At 36.0% G+C, this 24002-nt stretch overlaps 1 protein-coding gene across 1 annotated transcript in view; it reads left to right on the top strand.

Moving 5' to 3' along the window:
* The window catches only part of GABRA2 (gamma-aminobutyric acid type A receptor alpha2 subunit), a 125381-nt gene that overhangs the window by 43966 nt on the left and 57413 nt on the right, over positions 1 to 24002 (top strand). The gene's annotated exons all lie outside the window — the stretch shown is intronic.

Here is a 24002-nt window from a genome sequence, read left to right as displayed (position 1 = left end):
ATTGATTGTGGCTCCCCTATATTTGAATTTTTTTTCTGGCCACTTGCAGTACTTTTCCTTGACCTGAGAGTTCTGTAATTTGGCTACAATGTTCCTTGGGGTTTTTATTTGGGGATCTCTTTCCTGAGGTGATCAGTAGATTCTTTCAATGCATTTTTGTCCCCAATTCTATTTTTTAAGCAGTTATTTTCATTAGCACATTTTAATATCTTTTTCCATGAGTCCAATTCAGTATTTTGAGGTGTTATTTTCTTTTTTTTATTCTCAAAATCTTTATTGATAGCAAAAATCAAAGTAGGCTTAGTGTCTGGTTAAATGTGAAGGTGTAAGTGGCCAGACCTTAGGACCTGTGGTGCACTAAAGGGAAATGAAGGCCGAAGAGATCCTAGAGAGGACGTTTTCCCCCTGTCTAATCAGTAACACTCTGTGGGACAAAGGGTTTGGGTCTTTAGCCAAAGCAGGACCCATATCTTTTTCACAAATAAACATGGAGTACAGGAATCTTGGGGGTAGGGGAAGGGAAAAGAGGGGGAGATAGATAGTAGGACATACAGCCTCTTAGAGACAAAGACAAAGGAAAACAGTGAGTGAGAGAAAAGGAGTAATGGAAACAGAAAAGGGGTGGAAGGGCTCAGAAAGGTGGCTAGGGAGGTGAAGAGGTAAACCAAAACAGACTGAAAGGGAGAGAGAAGTAGTAGGAGATATAGTAAGAATGAGGGGACACCCAGGCAGATTTCAGCAATTCTGGGGAATCCTCAAGAATTCCCCCTCACATTCAAATTCAAAGCTGAGCCAAAGTATTCATACCCCCTCAGAAATAAGCTAACCCCAAGAGGGTTAGTATAATTAATAATGCTTTTATTTCATTAAGATTTCTTTTCATGGAAAAAAAAAAGAGGATACCCAAATGGAAATGTGGTTGTCTAACTACATCATCAGTAACTGCTCAAGTGCCACAGAATTCACAAATGAAAAATTGTCAGTAAATGAATTGTTTTTCCCAGTTCCTTTCAGAATGAATACTGATTACAGTTTGTCAAATGATATAGTCAGAACCATATGACTTAATACTTTGTTAATCATATTTTGTGAAGGATTTAGAGTCATTGAATCTATGATAATTTTTGTAAAATCATAATGTTGAAAATATGAAAACCTGTGTGATATGGGATCGTGCTTTTTATTTCCTCTTGTTTTATTTTTTTTTTGTTTTAAATGGTATTTACTTTTCCCCAATTACATATCAAGAAAATTGTTAGCATTCATTTTTACAAGATTTTGAGTTCCATATTTTTCTCCTTCCCTATTTCTCCTTCCCTTTTCTGAAAGTGTTAGGCAGTTTGATATAGTTCATACATATGCTATCATGTCAAATATATTTCCATATACATCACAGTTGTGAAAGAAGAAACAGATCAAAAGGAGAAAAAAACATGAGAAAAGATAAAGTATGTGAAAAAATGTTTTGATCTGCATTCAGAGTACATCAGTTCTTTATCTGGATATGGATAGCATTTTCCTTTGTCAGGCCTGTGTACTTGTCTTGAATCATTATGTTGCTGAGAAGTACTGAGTCATTCTTAATTGATCATCACATGAGACTGCTCATACTGTGTACAATGTTTTCCTGGATCTGCTCATTTCACTTTGCATTAGTTCATGCAAGTCTTTCCATATTTTTCTGAAATCTGCTGTTCATCATTTCTTATAGCACAATAGTATTCCATGACATTCATATACCACAACTTGTTCAGCCATTCCCCAATTGATGGGTATCCCCTCAATTTCCAATATTTTGTCACCATGAATAGGCCTATTATAAATATTTCTTGCACATGTAGGTCCTTTTCCCTTTTTTTATGATCTCTTTAGGATACAGACTTAGTAGTGGTATTGCTGGAACAAAGGGTATACACAGTTTGATTGGCCTTTGGGCATAGTTCCAAATTGCTTTCCAGAATGTTTGGATTGGTTCTCAACACCACCAACAATGAGTTGGTGTCCTGATTTTCCCATATTCTCTCCAACATTTATCATTTTCCTTTTTCATATTAACCAATTCAATTGATGAAAGGCATTGTTTCAGAGTTGTTTTAAATCACATTTCTCTAATCAAAAGTGGTTTAGAATGCTTCTTCATATGCCTATAGATAGCCTTGATTTCTTCATCTGAAAACTGCCTGTTCATATCCCTTGGCAATTTATCAATTGGGGAATGACTTGTATCCTCATAAACTTGACTCAGTTCTCTCTGTGAAATAAAGCCTTTATCAAAGACACTTTCTATAAAAATTGTTTCCCAGCTTTCTACTTTTTTTTTCTAATCTTGGTTGCATTGGTTTTCTTCGTACAAAAGCTTTTCAATTTAATATGATCAAAATTATCTTCTCTACATTTTGTGATGCTCTCTTTAAGGTCCAGAATTCCCCTGGGTGAAGAACCCTGTACCTCCCTCATAACCATGGGGTGTTCTTTTCATACCAAAGGAAGAGGCTAAATATCTCCAGATTGATTATAGGTAGTAGTTTAATCAAATATTATGAATACTTACAAAGCAAGGGCAATCTTTGGTCTGAGGTGGAAGCAAGACAGTTCAATGCATCCCTTCTAAGAACCAAAAAAATGCCCATGGTAGTTATAGAAAACAGGAAAAGGGAAGAGGAACAAGAGAGTGCATCACTACTGATTGGTGGATTTTTCTTTTTTTGGTTTTCTAGTTAGTATTAAGCTCAGGAGTTATGCAAACATTATGCCCAAACTTACATTTGTGTATCGATCATGTGCCAATCACAATATTCTCTTTATGGCTTTCATAAGTCATAGTATCTTAAGTTATGACTCAGTGTATTCAATATCTAACTTATGATTTTAACAGGTCACCGTATTTGGGCTTCCTCTTCTTACAGAGTTTACATTTTTATGGCTTTTCACTTATTACTGTATTTTATGTTTTTTTTTTCCCAATTGGGACCCCACGGTCCACCCCTGAAAAACAGCCCATACAGTCTTCCCAAATATCTTCTGTAGTGTCCCTGGGCTGGCTCTGTACTAGGATATTTGGGGCCTCTTTGGGTATAGCCAGGATCATCTCATTTGTAAGCATAAACCACATAAGCAATATAAGCACAGATAGGAAAACAACACCACCAATAAGAAAATTATGATAATTATTACAATTTCATTCTATCCCACCCCTGGGGAGGTGAAGGAAGAACCCATGGTATTTGGGGATTAATGGGTGAGCTGAATTTCTGAACTTAACTTAGTATAGGCCAGCTGAATTTCTGAACTAGATTCAGAGACAAATAAACATGGCTTGGGTAGTTTTACAACAAATTAGGGGTTACAGATAATAGAATCAATTATGGAATGGGATCAGAACAATTTGATTTTCTCAATTTCCTCCTTTTTATCAAAGGGAGACTTGTACAATGATGATCAACCCACCCCTAATGTCCATTTAATTAGCGAATTTTCATCTTGGAATCCAGATATTTCATATAGTTGTATGGTCTTTGGAATATCTTTTCTTGGGGCCATCTGGAAAATGTCTTGTTCTCAGGAGCAACTCTTCAGTAGAATTGTTTTTCTGGTTCCAAGTTACTTGTAGAGACTCTGTATATGTTCCTGCTATTGTTTTTTACAAAACAGATACAAGTTAGCACAGCTTCTCAAAATTTCTATCTCTACTAACTAGCTCATATTGTGAAAACAAGCTCAAACCTTAAGAGTTCTGGTCTTGACAATAGAGCTATATGAGGGAACGTCAAAGTAGGAACCGAGAGTTTGCTTGAAGCTTTAGAAAATTTACTGTTTTTGTATACATGCCCCATTAAAATAATTTAGATTTGACATACAGGATGGTCTGATATTGTCACTTTCTCAAACTTTTCCATTCCGATTCCAATTCCTTTAGGAGGATCAAGGATTCAGTCCTATAAATGAAAGTATAAGTAACAACACTTTTGCAGGTAGATGCTTTCCACCCCTGGGTTCAATAGTTACACAATGAGTTTACTTAGAAGATGCTGACTTTACTTCAATTATAATAAAAGACTCAGGAGGATACTTAAATAATTAATTCCAAAACAATACATATCAACAAGTTGTTTCTAATAAAATATGTTTGTTCTCCAGGACACACAGTACAAACAGGTATTATTTCCACAATAGTAATACACTTGAATGAAATTGACTGTTTCGTTAATGTAACACAAAATATTCCATAGGTTACAATCCTCTAAGAAAAGTGATTGCACTGAAGTTATCTTGCCAAAACCAAACCGAAGATATTTCTAATTTCTACTGCACAAATTAATGTCAAATGTTTCACATTTCTAATTTCTACTGCACAAATTAATGTAAAATGTTTCACATTTTACTCTTGTCCAATTACTCCCATATTGTATGCAGGCAGGCAGATGACAAGCCTGAGTACTAATTTACCTAGTTGTTTGGGATATGGAATGAATACACATTAAGATCTCATATACTTGCATTGGGCTCATATCTTCTACTGACCATTTGCTCTGATTATAGAAAGTTGCTATGAAAGGAAAAAGCTAGAACAGCATCAAACTGGTCCTTCAGACTTAAGCCTAAGGGTGCATATATGACAGGAGAATACATCCTTAGCTCTATTTGATTTCAGGTAAGAGTCATACTTTAACAACCAACCATGCAGTAATAATTCTATCTTATAGCCAAAGTCAGGAATAGCCAGGTGGGAAACATTACTGTTCAAAGGAACACAATGGGGAAACTGAGTTGGGAGGATCTCACCTTAGGTTGATTCCAACATTAACCTCTCAGCTTTTTCTCAGAGGCAGATCTCCACCTGTTCAGGATCACATTCTCTCTGAGTAGCTTGTGGCATTTCTCTTGAATGGTGGATTACTGATGTAATGATTCAGCAGATATCTATACCTAAATTCAAACCTCAAAATAACATTAGTTACGGTCCCAAGAGCTTTTACCTCAAATGACAAGTTTCAGTAAACACAGCTTAGGGCCAGATACAATTATGATATGCTCATGATATATTTTTATACCAGACTGATGTAAACCACATACTCTCTGGGTGGCAAGTCCCCAGTTTCAGTCTTAATTTAGTTTGTTTTGCCCTGACTGAATTTCCCCCGTGTCTTTCTCTGGCTATCCACTTGTCATGATGTCTTTCATGGTTCTCATATAGCATCTTACATTCTGCACCAGTATCTACCAGAGCAAACATGGTTTGTTTATTGTTAGGACCCCAATATATGGTAACTGGCACATGAGGCCTCTGGTCACCCCTATAGCCATATATTGAAGGTAACTTTGGTCATCTTCCTAAGGGAGGTCAGTTGGGGGTATCCACTCCATCTACCTTAGAGCTACTGTTGATTTTGCTCTTTGACCCCCCCCCGCAAAATAGAATAGACTAAACCTGTTGCACACCCTCATACATCAAAAATGACTGCTCTGAATGGGCAGGACCAATCCAGGTAAGGCTTTCACCTCATCCCCTTTTTTCCACACACAGTAATCCATTATCAATTAAAACAATAACCCCAAATAACTTAGCCAAATTGTTTTATTTTTAACTTCCTCTTAGCTACAGGGAAAGGTGGAAATACCCAATTTTCTACATTACATTTATAAAACATTATAATACAGGGTTAGCAGGGCTGATAAAATAACATAACTGGTTTTAAATGATTTTTTCAACATCTTTTAGTTTCTTTCAGTTCATGCTCTAATAACATTCACATTATGAAAAGTTGCGTGACATAACAGATACAAAGTTTACCACTTTGAAACAATATTATGTATTTGAAACTTGAAAGAAACTTACCAATCAGGTGACTTCAATCCTATTGAATGTATTTCCAAATTACCTTATACAGAAAAGTGGGCACCTCATCACCATTGGCATTGTTTACTGGTCACATCTAATTAAGGAACTAATAATAACAGTTAACATTTATAGTGTATGCCTTCTTCCAGGCTTTGTATTAGGCACTTTACACTCATGTGAAGTAAACTGAGGTAACTTACTTAAAGTCACTCAGCTAACTAATTTCAGATCTATGTATTTTCCCAATTTGTCTTAGTGCCAAATAGTATAATAAATTCTGACTTATCTTAAACATTAAATTAGAAGAGAGATATTTCACTTAAAATGTGACCAGAATGAATTAAATTACCTGGATCTATGTTCTAAATGGTATCACACAAAATCTGGGGTTGTGATTTTAATACTGACTATAATATTATATTTTACACAAATGCTGTTTATTCCAAAAACTTCATATTATGGGGTCCACTATTTTCAGCCAATCCACTGCTAAAGATTCTACAAGTGGCAATCTGATATTATGATTTTATCTCCCCCAATTATTATACTAAAGAACATGTTTTAATTTAATTCAAATCTCATTCCACTATCTTGTAAGGAACCCATAGCTTATCAATTTACCCATAGCTCTCTATGATTTCTTCTTATGTATAGGAGGCTCATATAATTTGGTCAATTTCCAATTTTAACACACATCCATATTTTAAAAAGTTATTTTAAAATTGACCAACACTTAATTTTAGTTTGTCAGACTCCCAAAATTCTAGCTAGATATTCTAATCAAACTCAATTGCCTTTTGGTTATTTCCCAATTCACACAAACCTCCCCCCTTTTTGTGATCCAGGAAAAGGTTAAGTTCCAGTTATATTCCAAAGTGCAGCCTCTTCCCTCTCTTTGCCTTGAAAATTTCACTGACACAGCCCCCAAACCCATCTCTCTATAATCAGTGAAGCAATTTTCTTCTCTTTTTGTTAGCGAGGAAAGGGTTGTGTCATTTCTATTCCAAAGTGCAAGCCTTGGAACTTTCACTTGTCAGTGAAAGTTCCCCAAGCCCATCTCTATAATCAGTGAAGTGACTTTCTTCTCTTAGATCTGAGGGAAAAAGGTTCCCCCCTTCCCCTTTTGTTTTCTTTATTCATCGTTTTACACCCCATAACCTGGACACAATCCAGGAATATAGAGGTAGAGAAATATTTTGGGGGGGGGGGACTTTTAGAGGTTTAATTGACAAGACACATGAAGATTTGCCAGCCTGTCTTATTTCTTTAAAATTCTGATCATACTCAAATAATCTTCACTTTACTGAAAATATTCGCTCTCTCTCTCTCTCTCTCTCTCTCTCTCTCTCTCTCTCTCTCTCTCGTTCACTTACTGAGGCTCTTGCAGTCAGACAGGAAGGAAAGAAGGAGAAAGAGTCATGCTTTGTTTCTTTCCTGTATTTAACTCCCTTTAACCTGGCTAACTGGAAAATCAGCATTTCTACATGTTACTTTCAACTGAAATTTCTCCAGCAACTTTCTCTTCTCAGCCTCTGAGTCTAGGAAATTAGTAATGGCTTTTTTAATGCTGGGGAAAAGAGGTCATCTCACATCTTGCCACTACTTGTCTCCCTCCTTTTCCTAACCTTACAAATACTTTGTATTTCTAAGTATTTTGTAAGTATTCGTAATGATTGATTAAACTGCTACTATAATCGACCTAAAGATACTTGACCTCTTCCTTTGGTATCAAAAGAACAACCCATGGTTAGAGTGAGGAACAGGGTTACCTGGCCAGGGGGATACAATTGGAAGAGTTGGCAGGATACCAATGGAATCCCAAGGTAGCAGGGGATACGCCAGAGGGGATGGAATCTGTGGATGGCCTCCCTGGATGGCCTCCATGTGCAGGGTGGCCTTGACACATATTTGAACCACTGTGTAAGTATGGGGATACCCTGAACACACCTTGCATTGCTGAGAAGGGCTAAGACTATCAATGTTAGTCACCGCACAACATGGCTGTTACTGTGTACAACGTTCTCCTGGTTATGCTCACTTCATTCAACATCAGCCCGTAAAAGTCTTTCCAGGTTTTTCTGAAGTCCGCTTGTTCATCATTTCTTATAGCACAATAGTATTCCATTACATTTATATACCACAACTTGTTCAGCCACTCCTCAATTGATGGACAACTCCTCAATTTGCAATTCTTTGCCACCACTGCTATAACTATATTTGCACATGTGGGTCCTTTTCCCATTTGTATGATCTCTTTAGGATACAGCCCTAGAAGTGCTATTGTTGGGTCAAAGGGTATGCATATTTTTATAGCCTTTTGGCCATAGATCCAAATACCTCTACAATATGGTTGGATCATTCCATAACTCCACCAACAATACATTAGTGTTCCAATTTTCCGACATCTTCTCCAACATTTATCATTTTCTTGTTCTGTCATGTTAGCCAATTTGATAGGTATGATGTGGTCCCTCAGAGTTGCTTTGATTCTCATTTCTCTAATCAATAGTGATTTAGAGCATTTCTTTATATGACTATAGAAGGCTTTAATTTCTTCATCTGAGAACTGCCTATTCATATCCTTTGATCATTTATCAATTTGGGAATGGCTTATATTTTTATAAATTTGACTTAGTTCTCTATATATTTTAGAAATGAGGCCCTTATCAGAGATACTGGTTGCAAAAATTCTTTCCCAGTTTTCTGGTTTCTTTCCTAATCTTGGTTGCATTGGCTTTGTTTGGGCAAAACCTTTTCAATTTAATATAATCAAAATTATCCATTTTGCATTTCATAATGTTCTCTATCTCCTGTTTGGTCATAAATTCTTCTGTTCTCCACAAATCTGACAAGTGAACTATTCTTTGCTCTCCCAGTTTGTTTATAGTATCAGCCTTTATATCTAAATCATGAGCCCATTTTGACTTTATTTTGGTATATGGTATAAGGTATAAGATTTGGTATATGGTATATGGTATAAGATTTTGGTCTATGTCTAGTTTCTGCCATACTCTTTTCCAGGTTTCCTAGCACATGGATTCTTTTAGTGCCTATTTTGACCTCTGGTTCCGGGACATCAGGGAAGTTTACCTTGATAATTTCTTGACAGATGCTATCCTGGTTTTCCTTTTCATTATGAGTTTGGGATGGTTCAATGATTCTGATATTATCTCTCCTGGATCTATTTTCTATGTTAGTTGTTTTTCCCATAAGATATTTTACAATGCCTTCCATTTTTTTCCATTCTTTTCAATTTGATTGATTCATGATGTCTCATAGAATCATTAGCTTCCACTTGGCAATTCTAACTTTTAAGGTGTTGTTTTCCTCAATTAGCTTTCGTACTTTTTTTTCCCATTTGCCCAATTATACCTTTTCAGGTGTTGTTTACTTCAGTGGATTTTTGTATCTCCTTCTCCATTTGGCAAATTCCATTTTTAAGCAGTTTTCCAAGCTGTCAAGTCTTTTTTTTTTTCATAATTCACTTGCATCACTCTCATTTCTTTCCCCCATTTTCATTCTAACTCTCTTATAAGATTTTTAATCTCCTTTTTGAGCTCTTCCATGACCTTGACAATATTTCTCATTTTTATTTGGGGCATAAATGTTTTGATGTTATAGTCCTCTTCTGAGTTTGTGTCTTTGTCTTCCCTGTCACCATAATAACTCTCTATGGTCAGAGTTTTGTTGCTGTTGTTGTTTGCTCATCTTTTTATTTGGGGGGGGAGATTTTTCCTTTCTTTTAAATTTGAGCTCTACTCACATGGTGGAAGGGTACTATCTCCATCTTCTTGTGCTAGTGGCTGCAGGCCCTAGCTATTTACCTGGTGCTGTGCTATGTTGTCCTGAGGCTCACTGGGAACCCTCTTGTCTGGTGCTGTGCTGATGGGGTGCAGTAGGGGTTGACTGGCACTGTTGGAGGCTGTAGAGGTCTGGCAGCTTACCTGGTGCTGAGCTGGTGTCCTAATAGTGATGACTGGTGTGTCCTGAGGCCCCATGAATTGTTTCTGCATTTCCCCCTGGCTGCACTGAAGCACACTGTGGTCTGGCCTCTGGAGGCTACCTGTTTGTATGGGGTTATGCTAAAATGTGGAAGGGCCAGTGCTAGCTGGCCTGGCTGCTGCCTGTTTGCTTAGGCATGTGTAGGGTTAGTGTCTACCTGTCTGTCCTGCAGCTGTGCTGCTTCACATGAAGGTCTGGCTACTGGAGGGTGACAGTTTGCCCAAGGCTACACTGAAGCACAGTGGTAGTTCTTGGAGCCGGAGTCTGCCAGTCTTTTAAGTAATGTGGGGGGTCCTGGTGTTGGCATTTGCCTTCTCCACTATACTGGGGCTCATGATCTCCCACTGGTTTGCTGAGGTGGAGCTTACTGCTGCCTTGTGGAATGCTGCCTGTCCTGGACTGAGCTCCCCTTTCACCAGAGTGAATTCACCTTTCTTGCTGATCCTCCAAGTTTCTTGGACTAAAAAATTGTTTCCCCCCATCCTATTGCTGGTTCTGCTGTTTCAGCATTTGTTGGGGTCTCTATTTTATGGTTGTTTGGAGGTGAGTATGGGAGAGTTACAGCGATTTACTGCTTACTCTGCCATCTTGACTTCTGGAAGTCAATATCTCAGATTTGCATTCAATTTTCTTCACAATCTGCCTCAAACATATCTATCCAAATGTGTTTCATATTATTTCCATTTAAACATTTTTTATTCTAGCCAAGCAAATTTGCTCCATTACCTCCATTCATTTGGACATATGTAGTAGCCTTTCATTCTGTTGAACTGTTTTTCTTCATGTTAAAAAATGAGCTAATGATGAGTAACAAAAATTTAAAAAATAAAAAAAATTAACAAAAGTATTTTTCCCTTGACACTTCCCTTTGCTTAGTGTTGTTGTCTAACAGTTGCTAAACCAGGTGTTACCAGCAATAAAACTATTCCCTATGGGCACTTTAGCAAACTACATAATATAGCTGGACACTGGCTACTGGAAGTGATCTAATCAGTACAAAAAGTTTAGTCACTCAGTGAAGTGTAAAGAACATTAGATTAAAAGACCTAGATTGATATAACACATTTACCACTCACTAGGTATGGGACCATAAACAAGTCATTTCATTTTTTAAAGACTCAGTTTCTTTTTTCAATCTTGTTATTAGTCTTAATTTCAGCATAGGTCCCATTCATTCTTTTATCCATCTATCAATCCATCCATTTATTCATTTATTTATTCATGTATTCAGTGATTCAACAAATATCTATCAGATACCTACTGTATATGAAGCACTGCACCACGTGGTACAAGAGTGGTGTTTACATTCATTCAAAACACCATTGATTCAAACATATGCACATAAAGATATAGAGATAGAAATACAGATGATATAGATATGTGATACTGTTTGAGGCAGCCCTGACAATAGAGCACAAAGATAACTATAATGCATCCCATTAAGTGATAAATACAAGGAAAGAAGTATGGTAAGATGGGGAAAGTTTTAGATTTAGAATCAGAGATCTTGGTTTTAAGTCTCAACTCAACACACATGCTTGCTAAGTCTAAGATGGCAGAGCTGCCACTCAAATTCAGGTCTACTAATCTGTATTTAATATTCTTTCTACTTATATGATTAATAGTGAAGACAAAGAAGTGTCTACAAGCATAACTTTAGACCTCTGCTTATGACATATTGCCCAAATTTTGCTGTTCTCTCTTGATGAATGCCTCTTATCTGGATTCAGATATTCAAATGATCTTATAATATGTGTATCTATCTAGAATGTGTTTTAATAGTGATTGCCTCAATAAGTTGCTAGTTTTTCCTTTACAGATTTTGTTTTTGTTTAACACAATCAATGTGTAGTAGCATAGTTAATCCTAGTAAAGTCATCATAGGAAATAATTATCAGGATTCTAAAATAATCCATTTATGAGATGACTGTCTCAGGAAATTATGCTGACATTATGGCAGGCACTGATCTGTTAGACATTGCCATACTATACTTGGAATTTTACATTAACATTTTGCCTGTGTTTTCTTGCATAGTCAGCATATGCAAAACTGGACAAGCATCCTAATATGACAATATAACAAAATCTACATTTCACTACATCATTGGAAGAGTCAATATGACCAGAATTAACATGGGTAGAGTGGTGAGTATAGAGTCAGTAAGACCTTGCCTCTGTCACTTACTAATCTTGTGATTCTGGGCAAATCACTAACTTCCATGTACCTTAGGAAATCTCTTAGGACATGTCTCATAGGTCAAAGAGAGTTGCAATATAGCAATAAAACCACAAATTATTCACATATTTCAAAGAAGTAAGTGTTATATGATTTTACCTTCAGGGGTTCTTCATATTCATTCATTCAACAAACATTTAACTAAGGGTCTGCCATGTAATGAGCACCACCTTAGGTGCTAGGAAAATTGTAAGACAACAAATAGTAACTGCCTTCCTAGAACTTACAGCTTAATGATGAGATAAACTCCAAACACAGATCATTGTAACATGTATATATATGCATACATTATATATGTATATATATATATATGTATGTATAATTAGTACATACAAAGCCTTTCTGTATAATAGAGAAAGTACCAGATTTCCAGGGAGAGAACTGGGTTTTTAACCCAACTCTGCTGTTTACAAATTATGTGACTTTAAACAAGTCAGTTTATCTCTGGGCCCTAGTTTCCTCATACAATCTTGGACTCTGCAATAGGCTGAAGTATTTATAAAGATGATGATCATAAGGGGCTACAGATGATCTGAGGGCTTTGCTTTTTCAGGCCCGAGCCTATCCAAAAGTACAAGACGGTCAATTAAGTTTCATTTAGACGTTGTGAATTACTATTATTGCTTTTCACTTTCTATAGGTGTCTTGTGACAGATCTGGTAAGGGTGCTCTCCAGAACATTGTCCAGACATATTTGACAAGGAAGAATAGGGGCCAGCTTTTGATATTATCCTGCAGAGTCTTAGTACTTCTCTGCCACATAATTACTGTATCTTCTCACTTCCTCTCTGGCTACTTTTATTATACCTGCTTGCTACCATTTTGCTACCTGGACATTCTGTAGGGTTGCTGGTATTTATAACTCAAAAATCAAAGACCTAACAAGTCTTATCAACCAACCAATCCAACCTCTAGCATCACTTTAAATGTGAGAACAGCTGCAGTGATTCAACACTTCAAGCATTTATCAAATGCCTAATATGTCCAGAGAACTGTGCTAGGCAATAGCACATATAAAGGTAGAAATAAAGGCAGATGTAAAGCTGGAAATTATGATGAAATATGGATACCAAAGTTTCACTGGATTTTGATCAGATATCTGCTTATTTATTTGATAAAGGAATACTTATAAAAGTTACAGATAACTTTCTGTAGCCACAGAAAATGAATATATTCTCTATTGCTGAAACTAGCTTCTACCCCTAAGCTCATTTTCTATTGATTGACATCCTACCCATTTTTCAAAGTCCAGCTGAGAAATTCCTCAAAAAGTTTTCTCTGTTCACACTCATCAGAACATTAATCCACTTTCACATATTCCCTTTTATTGAGGGAATTTATTCTGGGAAATTTGGATTCAGTCCAAGGACTACATTTGAGAACTTAGAGGTCACAAGTAGCCTTGAGGCCACAAGTTCCCCATTCCTGTCCTAGGCCTTTGTATCACTTTTACCTACTTGTCATATTCTAAGAGTAGAGTTAAGGCATCAGAGTCAGGAAGATCTAGAGTAAAATTATGCCTTTGTCCCATGACTGTGTGACTAGGACAGTCACTCTCAATACCCCAAGCAATGCTTAAATGCTCTAGATCACAGAACTAGTGTCAAGCTGCCTTGATTGAGGCAATGGGTTCTCTATACCAAAGAAATCTTAGATCATGTCAAAGACAAATAAAAACAAGTTTCCTTATGTTGTTGACCTCTTTTATTCTCTCTGCTTCTAACTAATTCATATAATTTTTTGATGACAGGGACCAAGCATTAATAAGTTATTTAATCCTGTATCTTGTATCATGTCTTTCACATAGTCTCTACTTAACCAATCAGCTAATGATATGATGGAAAGGGCACTAGACTGCGTCCCAAGTCTCAGATCTGAGATTTATTAGTTGTGTGATATTAAGCAAGATAAATAAGCTTTCAGAATCTCAGTTTTCTCTTCTGCAAAATGGAAATAGTAACTCTTGTTATCAACCTTAAAGGGTCATTAAAGAGATTAAATACTACAATCACAGGGAAGGACTTTGTCAGCACTACTGAAATGCAATATATAACGAGGGGATGAGGCCTGCAGACCAATAATTTAATTGGCATAAGCCATCCCTGGTGGAAAAACCTTATCTGTTAATGCAGATAGGTAACTATCTAGAAAATTTATCTATATAGATTTTGTTGGGAGCAGTAAGAGGTTAAGGAACTTGTCAGGGTCACATAATTAGTATTTGTCAGAAGAACAATTTGAATCTGGGTCTTCCCAAGTCCAGGGCTGGCCCCCCAATATATTTACATCTACATATACCCTGTATCATTAACAAAATAATAAAGTGACTTTTTACATGTGTTATACTCTACTAGATGCTCAATAATATAGATTGATAATTAATACAAGGGTCCCTTCCCCCAAAGACTTTGCAATCTCAAAAGAATAATTAAAAACATATACAAATAAACATAACGGAAATTAGAATACTGTAAATGTATATCAAAATATCAGAAAAATGCATTAGGACCTACTGAATTAAATGGATTTTAATGTGAAGAGCAAAGTAGGAGATTCTTTTGGCTTTGATGTCAACAGACCACAGCCATGTGCAGCATTGACAAAAGCATCAGATATTTATCAATCTAATGACAAGCAAAAAAATCCATAAAAATTAGCAATATCCATATATTCTTTTTAAAAATATGTTTTATCAATATATTCAGTTTCTTACATCATCATGGTTATCCCAAATATCCCTCTCCCTCCCAGAGAGCCATCTCACCTAAAAAATAGTACTTTTTAGCAAAGAAAAAAAATCCACCCAACTGCTCAATACATTGAAAAATTTAGAAACTATGTGTAATGTGTAACGCTTGTGAACTACCACCTCCATAGGAGGTTGGTTTGGAGAAGATCTCTCATCTCTATTCATTCAAGTACTGCTTGATATTTTGTTGTACCTGCATTTACTTCTGTTTTTTTTTGTTTGTTTTGGGTTTTTTGATGTGCTGTGCATTCCATTTACATTGGTGCAATTACTATGTATATTGTTTGCTTAACTTTGCTAACTTCACTTTGCATCAATTCATATAGATCTTTCAATATTCCTCTGTATTGGTCACATACACACATAATTTTTAAAAACCATCCAAGATTTCTTTACATTCATATACCACAATTTGTTTTACCATTCTCCAAAGAACGGGCATCTACTTCATTTCCAAGTCTTAGTTATCACAAAAAGTGCTGCTAAAATATTTTGGAGAATATGACAACTTTCTTCTTATCAAAGGCTTCTTAAGGTTGTAAGACCAGTAATGGAATTGCTTCTTCAAAGGGAATAGACATATCTTGAATACCAAATCCTTAATAGAGAAATTTGATTTAAGATTTTTTCCCATTGAATCATTTCCCCTTTTATCCTAAATGCATTAATACTATCTACGCAGAAGTTCTTCAGTTTCACATAATCAAAGTTATCTACTTCATCTTTCACAATTACCTCTATCTTTTGTTTGGCTAGGGACACATCTACCTATCACTTTGAGAAGTATACGATTTCTCATCTAATATTTTATAGGCTGATATTTACTATTAAAGTCTCATCCACTTAGAATGTATTATAGAATATGCTATAAGATGTTGGTTTAATCCAATTTCTGCTAGAGTACTTTTCAGTTTTCCCAGAAGTTTTTATCAAATAAGTGGTTTTTTTTTCCACTTAGGTAATTTATGTTTTCTACTTTATCAAACACTGGATCATTGAGTCCTATTGTTTGTGATTCTCCCTTATCTATGCAGATTTTCTAGAATAGTCATTAGAACTTGACTTTTGCTATCACTATTACAGATTCTTCTCTGATTTAATATCATTATAAATACATGTGTCACAGTCTTTGGAGGCAAATGTGGAATACTGCTAAATGTGACAAGATCACAGCCTCATGGGCAAGATTAGTTATAGAAAATATTGCTATTGCACCTATAGTTCTTACAATTATTCCTCATTAGCACAAGTGTTCTTTTCAGATTTCTGTGGACAGCTCTACTTTTACATCATATATTTATCAACTGATATACCATGTCATTCCATAACTTAAAAAATGGACCATTTCCAAAATTACTTTGCTGGAGACCTGAAATCATAGAAGGTTGTTCAAGAATGTTACTAACTTTCACCCATCTGAAGATTCTGCTTTTAAAGTAATATAGCTTAAAAGGAGAACATACTTTCCAAAGAATTGCAGTGTTTCTGCACTATTCATTTAGAACTGCGATGGCCAGATGTGATAGTGTTAGATTCTTTAGGCAACGTTCCTTATTTTTTGTAATTTCTGGTGGATCTTTACTTTAAGAATGTCAAAGTCCAAGAAATATTAAAAATAAATAAATAAAAAAGAATGTCAAAGTCCCACTTTATTCCAACATTCTTTTCTTTGAAAATTTTGGTTAGTAACTTAATCTTTCTAACCCAACAAGGAGTATTATGTGAAACTCTCTAGCAATAATGCTGTCCTCCTTGCCTTCATTCTCTTAACTGATTTTCTCAGAATCCTCAGAACATTAGGGCTGGAAGTGACCTCCAGAGTTCAAATCAATTCACTTAATTTTTATCAAGCATCCACAGAGTACATGGCTCTGTTATAGGTCACCAAGTCCATCTGTACCTACTTTATTTTCTTCTCTTTCAAAAAAAAATAAGCTGTTCCAACAAAACTATGTTGTAGCACAATTACAAGGTTGGTGTTCTAAGTAATCATGTTTACACTTGTAATGACTTAGTTTAATTACCATCATTGTTCATAAGACCCTTAAAAGTAGAAAGCTAATTTTGTATTTAAAAGTTGTCATAATTATCATCGTTGGAAAGAATATCATAATTTGTGCATGTAATGTGTGTATAATGAAGTATTTCTTTTATTTATATGTATATATATATATGCAGACACATACACATATCTATATTTGTGGATTCTTACACTAATATTTTATATTATTATGTTTTTTAAGAAAGGAATATTCTTGACTGAGTATTTCCATTGTTCTTCCATTTTAGAGGTATACTATGTTGGCAAATTCCCAACCAAGCTCATTGTATATCTACTGAGGTCCAAAAGGATTGTTTTATTGTCTATGCCTTTGAATTATTATTGTTTTAGCATGCTATTTTGGCTTGACTTTACATTAGTCTGTGCACTTCTATATAATTTCATATTTAATGAATGAGTGTAGGGAAAAATATAGTCATATAATCAAAAACTAGAAGAAATCTCAAACAATCATTTGCTATAACTCCTTGATTCAAAAAAAGGCCAGCACACCTGAATCTTCTACAACAGATGGTTACTTATATCATTTGTTTATTATAGAAACCTTCAGGGATGGAAGTAATTCAGTCTATTCTCATAGCTTTCTCCACTGGTTAAACACCTGAAAAAGTATATAATTCTTATGAGCTCTGTCTTTTGTAATGTGTCTATCTCTTGTTTAGTTCTCCATATAGAAGGACAATATATCATTGTCTTCCTCACAATTTTTTCCATTTCATCTTAAAAATGAACATTTCCTGGAAAATAATGTTGCTAGGAGCAGTGGCTGATGTTCACTAAATTGGGAGAAGCTTCCTGGTGATCAGTAGCCTTTTCCCACCCTCCAGTCTGTGATACTTCATGTTTGTCTCTGTATCCCCAGCACAAAGCAGACCTTTAATGCATAACTGTTGATATGCCCAAAAGGCTATAAAATTGTGCACAACCTTTGATCTAGCAATACCACTGCTAGGTCTATATCCCAAAGAGATTTTGAAAAAGGGAAAAGGACCCACATGTACAAAACATTTATAGCAGTCCATTTTATAGTGTCAAAGAATTGGAAATTGAGGGGATGCCCATCAATTGGGGAGTGGCTGAATAAGTTGTGTGTGTGAATGAATGAATGAAATACTATTGTTTTATAAGAAATGATGAGCAGACAGATTTCAGAAAAAACCTGGAAAAACTTACATCAACTGATGCTGAGTGAAGTGAGCAGAACCAGGAAAAACATTGTACACAGTAACAGCAACATTGTGTGATGATCAACTATGATAGACAGCTTTTCTCAGCAATATGGTGATCCAAGACAATTCCCAGAGACTCATGATGGAAGATGCTCTCCACATCAAGAGAAAGAACTGTGGAGTCTGAATGCAGATTGAGATATAGCATTTTCACATTCTTTTTTCATTTCTCATGATTTTCCCCTTTTTTTAATTCTTCTTTCACACCATGACTAATGTGGAAATATGTGCATGTATAACCTATGTCAGATTGCTTACTATCTTGGGAAGGAGGGAGAGTAGGGAGGGAAGGAGAAAAATTTGGAACTCAAAATCTTACTAAAATGAATGTTGAAGGTGGAAGCAAGATGTTTGAGTAAAGGCAGGGACTCAACTGAGTTATCCCCCAAATCTCTCAAAATACTTTTAAATAATGACCCTAAACAAATTCTAGAGCAGCAGAATCCAAAAAAGATGGAGTGAAACAATTCTCCAGCCTAAGACAACTGGAAAATGAGTAGGGAAGGTCTGTTGCACTTAGGTGAGAGTGGAACACAGTGCAGACCACACCGCAGCAAACCAGGAGTAGGATCTGGGAACCACTGAATCATCATCAGCAACAGCTGCTTACAGAGTTCTCAGCCCACAGACAGTAAGGGTATTTGACAACTGTTGAGAAGGATATGACAGGGGTGTCTTTGCTAGCACTGAGGTAGAACTCTGTTGCTTTACCCATACTTGGATCTGTGTTGCAGCCCTGATTGGCAGTCCCAGGGCAAGGAGGAGCACTAGTGCACCAAAGCATGTGCCAAGAGTAGAGCAGGGACCCTTGTCACAGTTCCAGGGCAGAAAAGAGTGCTTGTGGTCACTCACAGACAGAACACAGGCCAGGAGAGGAGTAAACATCTCTCCTTAGATCATACCACCTTGGAAGAAATGAAAATTTACAGGTCCCTAGAAGTATCTCTGAAAACAACTGCACAAGTCCCCTGATGCTTAGGATAAGGCACCCTTAACCCTGGAAGCAGACCCCTATTTTAACAATAAATTAGAAGTCAAATAATAGTCTGGGAATATGAACAAGTAACAGAAAAAAATATTCTGACCATAGAAAGTTACTATGGTGACAAGGAAGCTCAAAATACACATGGAAGAAGATAACAAAGTCAAAGCTCCAACATACAAAACTTCCAAGAAAAGAAACGAAAACATGAAGTGGTCTCAGGCCTTGAAAGAGCTCAGAAAGGATTTTGAAAATCAAGTAAATGAGATAGAGGAAAATTGGGAAGAGAAATGAAAGCAATGCAAGAAAATTATGAAAAACAACTCAGCAGTTTGGTAAAGGAGACGCAAAAAATGCTCAAGAAAATAACATCTTAATAAACAGACTAGTCCAAATTATAAAACAGGTAAAAAACCAACCAACCAACAAACAAAAAAGCCAGTGAGAAGAATGCCTTAAAAATCAGAATTGACCAAAATGAGGCACAAAAATTCATGAAATAAAAAGCTTTAAAAGTGTAATTGGCTAAATGGAAAAGGAGGTACAAAAGTTCACTGAAGAAAATCAATCCTTAAAAATTAGAATTGAACAAATGAAAGGTAATGACTTTATGAGAAATCAAGAAACAATAAAACAAAACCAAAAACATGAAAAAATAGAAGACGATGAAATATCTTATTGGAAAAATAATTGACCTGGAAAATAGATCCAGAGAAGATAATTTAAAAATTATTGGACTACCTGAATGCCATGATCAGAAAAAGAACGTAGACCTTATATTTAAGAAATTACCAAGGAAAACTACCCTGGTATTCTAGAGGAAGCCAATAAAAATAGAAATAGAAATAATTCACCTGAAAGAGATCCCAAAATGAAAACTCTCAGGAATATTACAGCCAAATTCCAGACCTCCCAGATTAATGAGAAAATATTGCAACTGGACAGAAAGAAACAATTCAAGTGTCATGGAAACACATTCAGGATAACATAATATTTAGCAGGTTCTATGCTAAAGGGTTGAAAGGCTTGTAATATGATATTCCAGAGGGCAAAGGATCTATGATTACAATCAAGAATCACCCACCCAGCAAAATTGAGTATAATCCTTCAGGGGAGATATGAACATTCAATGAAATAGAAGACTTTCAAGCATTCTTGATGAAAAGACCACAGCTGAATAGAAAATTTGATTTTTAAATATGAGAAGCAAGAGAAGAATAAAAAGGTAAACAAGAAAGGGAAATCATAAAGGACTGAATAAGGTTAAACTATTTAAATTCCTGCATAAGAAGATGATACTTGTAATTCATAAGAACTTCATCATTATTAAGGCAAATTGAAGGAACATATGTAGACTGAAGTCATAGGTGTGAGCTGATTATGAAGGAATAATATCTACAAAAAGGAAAATTAAAGGGTGAGAGAGGAATGTACTGGGGGAAAGAGAAAGGGAGAGGTAGAATGGAGTAAATTATCTCACATAAAAGAGGCAAACAAAGAGGGAATAACATACACACTCAATTAGGTATATAAATCTATCGTACTTGCCCTATAGGGAGTAAATTATCTCATGTAAAAGAGGCAAGAAAAAGATATGAAAACATACTCTAACTCACTATCAGAGAAATGCAAATTAAAACAATTCTGAGGTACTATCTCATACCTATTACATTGGCTAATAGGATAGAAAATGAAAAATGACAAATGGTGGAGGGGATGTGGGGAAAAATAGGACATTAATGCATTGTTGATAGAGTCGTGAACTGATTCATCCATTCTATAGAGCATTTTGGAACTATGCCCAAAGGGTTATAAAACCATGCAAACACTTTGACCCAGCAATACCACTACTAGTTATGTTCTCTACAGTTAATTTTTGTCTTTCCTTTCCCAAGCTATTGACTCTCTTTCATACCTCTCATTTCTTTTCCCATTTGTTCTTCTACCTCTCTCATTTGATTTTTAACATCCTTCTTGAGCTCTTCTAAGAAGGCTTTTTGTGCTTCAGACCAGTTCATATTCCCTTTTGATGTTGCAGATGTGGGTTTGTTGACAATGTTGTCCTCTTCAGAATTTCTGTCTTGATCTTCACTCTTCTCATAATAAGAATCTATTGTACATTTCCTTTTGCTCATGGTCTTTGCTTATTTCCTGGCCTTTAAAGAGATTGATCTCTCCTGCTGGGGAGCAGAGAGCACTAACCCAAGCTTCTTGTGTCGGGAGCCTAGGGACTGGTCACTGACTTTGTGTTCTGGGGCCTCCAGTGCTGGCAGTTGGAGGCTGTAGGGTCTGGCAGCTTACCTGGTGTTGGGCTGGAATCAGCAATACTAGAACTCTAGGGGTAGGATTAAGTAGTGTGGCCTCTGGAGATTTCCTACACACCCAGGCTTTCCTTCCTTTCACTTTCTTCAGCTCCTTTCAGAGGGATATTGTAGGATGTTTATCTGTGTGGGGCCCCTTGGAGCACTGCTTCCCTTAGTTTTGCTGAGGCACTGGGAAACTTGGTTGCTGTAGAATGCCAAGGTACCTGGTGGCTTTCCAAACTGGTTTCCACCAGTTCCCCCAACCTCACTGAGGCACTCAGGGGTCCTGGTGTTGATGTTTGTTTACTCTACCACCTGGGTTTCAGGATCTCCTCTTGGTATGCTGAGGTGGAACTTTCTGCTAGCTTGCTGGGACACCTCCCATTCTGTACTGCAACCCTGCCCCCAGGGCAAGAGGGGCCTTTCCTGTTAATCCCTCAAGCTACGTTGGCTACTGGACTGCTGTACCCTATCTTTCTTCTGGTTCAGTTGTTACAGGGTTTTTCCTGGGGCAATATTTTCTGGGCTTTCAGAAGTTAATAAGGGAGGATAAGAGTGACTTATTTCTTACTCTACCTTCTTGGATCCCAGAAGTGATCAAGAGAATTTCAAAGCTCAGACCGAATCCCCCCCCCCCAATCCCTTACTTTCCAACTTTGCCCCACTACTAGTTCTATATCCCAAAAGAGATTAAAAAAAGGAAAAGGACTTATATGTATAAAAGTATTTATAGCAGCTCTTTTCTCACGACAAAAAATTGGAAAATGAGGGGATGCCCATCAATTGGAGAATGGCTGAACAAGTCGTGGTATGTGATTATGATGGAATACTATTGTGCTATGGGACATGATGAGTGGGATGATCTCAAAAAAGCTTGGAGACACTTACATGAGCTGATGCAAAGTGAAATATACTGTGTACAAAGTAACAGAAATATTGTCAGATTATCAGCTATGAATGACTTAGCTATTCTCAGCAATACAATGATGCAAGACAACTCTGAAGGACTTATGATGAAAAATTCTATCCATAGCCAGAGAAAGAACTGATCATGTCTGAATATAGATTGAAGCATACTTTTGTTACTTTTTTTTTCTTGAAGGTTTTAGAAGGCATATGTAGCATAGGTGATAGATATATAGATATCTATATCTATCTATACTATATATGCATACCTATATCTATCTATATCTACATATATAGGTACATACATATATACATATATTTGTGTGTGAGTGTGTGTGTGTGTGTGTGTGTGTGTAATGTTTGGAAAAGTTGACCATGGAAGGTTAAAGTAAATAACAGCTCTTAGTTTCCCAGATGTAGGCCTTCTGGAACAAATACCTGCTATTTGGTCATTAATATAATTCACACTTATGTAACATTTTAAGATTATATGACACTTCCCTATAACCCTCCCTGGCCACCACTCCCTTACATGTGTTATTTCCCACATTAGAATGTAATTTTTTTTTAGGACAGGGACTCTCTTTGTTGTTGTTATTGTTGTTTTTTCTTTTTGTATTTCTATCTTGAGCACTTGGCACAATGCATAGCACACAATAATTACTTAATAAATATTACTTTTAATTCATTAATTCGTACATATATAATATTTAACATATAGTAGAAAGAGAATCAAATTGAGGACAAAAAATCCTAGGTTCTAATCCAAGAGCTGCCAATATTGAACTATAAGATTTTAGGCATATCACAGGATCATTTTTAGTCTTAGTTTCTTCATTTGTGAAAAGAAGAGGTAGAATTAGATAAAATCCAAAGTCCCTTTCAAGTGTAACATCTGTGAATCTAGTTGTAATGACCAAGCCCATGTTCACTCTATCTCTACCCTTTTCACCCTCCACAAATTTGGTAATAGCCCATGACAGTTTTAATGCTATGTTGAATTGTACAAATCATTTTAATCTTACTTCATTTGGAAACTACCATTATCATCTTAGTCATTTGTTAAACTTTTCTGAACCTTCAGACATATGACAAGAGCATTGCATATATTCCGGGTGCTAATGTACCAGTAATTTTGCTTTATTTTTGGAGAAATACAATATTTTTATCTCTTTTATTTCCAGTACTTCTTACACTGACTTGCATTTTTCCCTAATAGTCGAAAATCCTATGATGATGCTTAACATTTTGTTGGCCCCCTTTTTTTGGCTATTAGCTTCACCGGGTTGTGTTTATACTAAGCTTCAAGATTGATTCATTCATTCAACATGTTTCTTGAGCATAAGACACCATGACAGGTGCTATGGGAGATTTTTAAGGCATCTAAGACCTACCTCTAAGTTCCCTTTCTTGAATCTCAAAAGCTTTGCAGTTTTCAAATAGATACAAAATGAGTATTTTAAGTTATACATCTGCGATCGTATCTCTTCTTCATCAGAAAAATTCATTAAAATATTTTAAAAAATTAAAAATGATTTTAACTGGAATTCCCTTAGAAAGTAGTATGCAAGGCATTGAAATCATCTAGTTGTTCAGAAAAACTTTTCTGTCCTTGCTGTCAGATTAAATAAAAACAGAAAATATTATTTACTTCTCTCAGTGAAGTACGTTGACCTTGACTGCAGACAGGTTCA

Source organism: Vombatus ursinus, unplaced genomic scaffold, assembly GCF_900497805.2.
Source record: "Vombatus ursinus unplaced genomic scaffold, bare-nosed wombat genome assembly UNPS02014818.1, whole genome shotgun sequence".
Lineage (NCBI taxonomy): Eukaryota > Metazoa > Chordata > Mammalia > Diprotodontia > Vombatidae > Vombatus > Vombatus ursinus.
Note: the sequence above shows the minus strand (reverse complement) of the source record. Positions and strands in the feature narration are given on the sequence as shown.